The following is a 5,191-nucleotide window of genomic DNA, read 5'->3' on the forward strand; positions in this document are numbered from 1 at the left end:
CTATCAATGGGACCGGTGTTGTGGAGCCTGGAATTTTCAAAATATTTTAAAATTAACACTTAATTTTTGTAATGAATGCTTGAAGTAGAAGCTTGACCAAAATAATATGATCTTTTAATGTGTGTGTGTAAATTCCCTGTAAGGAGAGAGTTGAGCATGAAATGAAGATCAGATGATGAATTCAATTACTGGTGCTATAAATCATATTTATTTACAAACATCAATGAATGTGGAAGAAAGTTCATTCATTACTTAGTTACATCTGAAAAATAAAATTGATGGGAAACAACATGTAGAAAAGCTGTTACCCTAGCAGATAAATAATAGAGCACACCCAATTCAATTAAATCCTACTGATACAGCAAGGTGAAATATGTTTAGTTCTCATGTCAGATCCATGATTCTGCTTTTACTTGAATAAAATTTAAAATGTGGTAGTCCCATAATCTGTTGTCAATTTGAGGATGAAGACTGAAGTTTAGCCTGTTAATCAGGTCGAAGCTTGATGACCTCATTTGGAGGCGCGAAGGAGATAATAGCTTGCTTGAGGCGGGACACACACTCAGTCCCTGTGAGACATTCTTGTTGACAAGCCACATGGAGACATGCTGATGACAGCCAGAGCCTCGGTGCTGGAGAAGCCACATGGAGACCCCTGCCAGCACTGAGATGCTTACACTGCCCACTGGATCCACAAGACTTTCCCCACCCATTGGTCTGTGATTATCCTGTCCTTGGCATCATTACATGTATTTCATTAGTCTGAAAAGGAATTTATAGATTGGTATTGGGCATATGTCTAATACTGGATTTTATGGACTTGATCTGGACTGGGCTGAGATGTTTTCTCAATATTCAATTGCTCTTGTATATAAAGCTCTTTCTTATACACGTATGAGTGTCTATGAATTTGTTTCTCTAGCCTACCCAGACTAACACAAAAAGTATTCAAGTTCAATGACAAAAGTAAAGAAGAAAGTGGACCAAAATTTTATAGAGATAATATTTTTCTAATGGAAATAAAATACATGCGCAAGTTTAAAAATAATAATAACAATACATTAGGTTAATTTCCAAAATCTATGGGAAATTACAACATCTTAACAAGAAAAGCACAAATACCTCAATTTTAAAATTGGGCACAAGACATGAATGGACAATTTACAAAATACAACATACAGGTGGCCAACAATATAATGAAATATTTTAGATAATTAGTAATAAGAGAAATACAAATTAAAATAGCAATGAGATATCATCTTGCATTCACACTTTTTTATTTTAAATAATTTTATTGGGGGATCTTACAGTTCTTAGAACATTCCATGCATCAGTTGTATCAAGCATATTTGTACATAAGTTGCCATCATAATTTCCAAAACATTTTCTACTTGAGCCCTTGGACTCAGCTCCTCGTTTTCCCCCTCCCTCCTACACTCACACTTTTGACAAAAATCAGTAAACAAAAAATAACAAATGCTGGAAAGGATGTAGAAAGGAATGTTTTTACATTCTTGATGGGACTCTAGTAATTATGGAAATCAGTATGGCACTTCCTCAACAAGTCCAAATTCAAGGATCTTATGATTCAGCAATCTCTCTACTGGGTATACCCTAAAGAAATCAAGAGTATAACATTAATATCTATCGATCTATCTATCTTTATCGCAGCAATTTCCATAATACCAAAAAGCATGGAAACAACCCAAAACCCCAACTATAGGAATAGATGAGCAAGCTCTGGTACATTCATACTATGAAATTTTATGTAACAGTAAAAAATAATGAAAACTCTCTTAAACACTGAAATACATGAACAAAACCAGTGAACATTATGATTAACGAACTCAGTCAATCTTACAGTGATAGGTATTTAATATCACCATTGTTATAAGGAAAAACAAAGAAGAAATGTGGCTTCTACACCAATAGACAAGACTTTGATGACTATGAGGAGGCCAGGGACAGGGATGAAAACAGGGTGAGGTGAGGAATGAGGGGAGGGGACTATGGAGGGCTCAAAAGGAAAACTAAGCAAATAAGAATTTTAAAGAAACCCCTTCACCGTCTAGCTCAGAAGCATCAAAGCCCACATGGAAGAAGCATACCAACCTGTGTGATCATGTGGTTCCAAAGGGAGCAGTTATCAGACATCAAAGAACAAAAAATCATACCATTGGGTACACACCTCCATGATATGATCGCTGAGGACAAACGGGTGCATAAACAAATGTGACAAAGAAAGCTGATGGTGCCCGGCTATCAAAAGAGATAGTGTCTGGGGTCTTAAAGGCTTGAAGGTGAACAAGCGGCCATCTAGCTCAGAAGCAACAAAGCCCACATGGTAGAAGCACACGAGCCTGTGCGATCACGAGGTGTCGAAGGGATCAGGTGTAAGGCATCATCATAAAAAAAATATCTTACCATAGTGAATGAAAGGGGAAGTGCAGAGTGGAGACCCAAAGCCCATTTGTCGGCCAATGGAGATCGCCTCCCAGAGGGGTCTAGAGGAGGAGATGAGTCAGTCAGGGTGCTATGTAGCACCGATGAAAATTAGAGCTTTCGGGACCAGACTTCAACCCAGTGTCGCAAGGTGTGAATGCAATATCCCGGCGTGGAGTAGGGAACCAGTGGAGAGGTCTGGGAGGCTGGCCCCAGCACCATAAATTAAGTGGATTCCTGCCCCTCCCCCGAAAAGTATTTGTTCCAAAGGACGACATTGACTCTGCAGCTCCGGGAGATGAACATACCTGATCAGAGCACACGGGAGAAGATGAAGGGGCAAGAGGAGAGAGTGGAGCACAGCCTGGCCCACCAGGCCGTGATGATGATGTTCCTGAGTAGAGCAGCCAGTCCACAGAGAGAACAACATGGCTGGCCCCACTATGAGAAATGATGCCAATCAGTGACTAAGGGCGATACAGGGGACAGCACCGGAGACACAGTGTGGGAATTGCACCTGACCTGATCCCACCACACCGAGGCAAATCACTGGGGGAGTGCAGCGGAACAGCAAGGGAATGGAGTGGCAAGGTCCCCAGGGAATGCTGAAAGTGGACTTTGGGGCCAGGGCGTGGTGCCCCAACAGACTGGACTGGAAAACGCTCCTAAGGGCCAGCAAACGATCCCTGAACTAACTACAAGCTTTTCTCTTGTGAAAAAAAAGAAAATTAGAGCTTTCCTCCAGTTCCTAAATGCTTCCTCCCCCACCCCCAATACCATGATCCGAAATCTACCTTGCAAGTCTGGATAGAGCATAGGTTGTACACTGGTGCAGATAGGAGCTGGAGGCACAGGGAATCCAGGGTGGAGGATACCTTCAGGACCAGAGGTGTGAGGGGTGATACTGGGAGTGTAGAGGATGAGTGATTTGGAAAGGGGGAACCGATTACAAGTATCTACAGAAAAGGGGGTGAAGGGAGACGCCGGATAGGGCAAGATATGACAAAATAATAATTTATAAATTATCAAGGGCTCATGAGGGAGGGGGGAGCGGGGAGGGAGGGGAAAAAAGAGAACTTGATGCAAAGGGCTTAAGTGGAGAGCAAATACTTTGAAAATGATTAGGGAAAAGAATGTACAGATGTGCTTTATACAATTGATATATGCATATGTATTGATTGTGATAAGAGTTGTATGAGCCCCTAATAAAATGTTAAAAAAAAAGAAACCCCTTCAGATTCCTTATCCCTCAGATCTAAACATTGTTCTGAGTGGCTAAAAAAGGAGGAAGAGTAAAAGTAAAGTAGACTTGGAGACTTTAGGACATACAAGTTCATTTCAAACATATGGGTGGGGAAAGACAAACATTCCTGGCCTCAGAAACTACTCAGAAATTCTGACAGCTGAATACCACTTGATTTCTTCACCACATTTTGCTATAGCCCCAAATCTTCAATGATCTCTCCCTTAAAAAAAGTATTTTATTGGGGGGCTCTTACAAATCTTATAATAATCCATCATTCAATTGTATTAAGCATATTTGTACATATGTTGCCCTTAACATTTCCAAAATATTTGCTTTCTACCTGAGCCTTGGCATCAGCTCCTCTTTTTTCCCCTCTCTTCCCCAACTTCCTTCCCTCGTGAATCTTTGATCAATTATATATTATTATTTTATTGTGTCTTACACTGTCTGTTGTCTCCCTTCACCCACATTTCTGTTATTCATCCTCCTGGGGGGGCTATATAGCCAATATCTTGATGGGTTCCATCTTTCTCCCCCTTCCTTCCCCCTCCCTCCCGCTCCCTCATGACATCACCACTCCCACTACTGTTCCTGACTCAATGAGCTCTTCCCGAGGGCCAGTATCGAGTAGGGTCACACCAAAGAGCTAATTATTCTTAGATTAGGCTTAGGGTTAAGTGAGAGCTAAAAATCCACTCATAGGTCTATGGTTTGATATATGTCCCTGGTTAGAGACGTCCTTATTATTTAACTGGAGAACATTACAAATCATCCTGATGGGGCACACCACTCTTATACAGAAGTCAGATAAAGAATTTGGAAAACTGGTGAGATTAGGAAAGTACACGTACATAGGACAGTGTTTTTAAACATGTACAGATTAAAAACTTAAGTGACTGGACACTACACAAATAATGAGGGTTGGAGGTAGACAAAATGTTTTAGTAATGCTAATTCACAAAGGCAGAACTATGCCTGCTGGTCTGTGACATATTATAAATAAGCAAAAAGAGTCTGAATATAGCAAATATATGGTAATTCTGAATTGCGATTTATTGAGTACCCTCAAAGCAAGAGATTTGAACCAAGAGTCAATGACTTCTTAATGCATAACCATAGGATAGTAGTTACCTGCTTCTCACAGTAGGGTTATTCAGCCTTATGTCCAAGGGTGTTGTTCAGTTCCTTTAATCTGTTTTAAGTGTTTTTAAGGTAAAGTTCAGTTCAATAGGTGGGGTTTCCAAATCAGATCCTTCTGATGTTGCCTATGAAGGACATTGTGCACCTCAAAAGTACAGAATCTAAAGTCTCCGGTATCTATAGCATGTGGCCCAGGTCACCATGGGCTGGATGGAAAGTAGGTCAAGAAGTTGTGCTTCTGTTCTCAAGTTATGCAATCTTCTAATGTAGTCTCCCATGAGCCATATATCACCACCTAAACACACATCATTCCTGTAGTTCCTGAATGCTTCCTACCCACACACCCCTACCATGACCCAGTTA

The sequence above is a fragment of the Tenrec ecaudatus genome, chromosome X, assembly GCF_050624435.1.
Source record: "Tenrec ecaudatus isolate mTenEca1 chromosome X, mTenEca1.hap1, whole genome shotgun sequence".
NCBI lineage: Eukaryota > Metazoa > Chordata > Mammalia > Afrosoricida > Tenrecidae > Tenrec > Tenrec ecaudatus.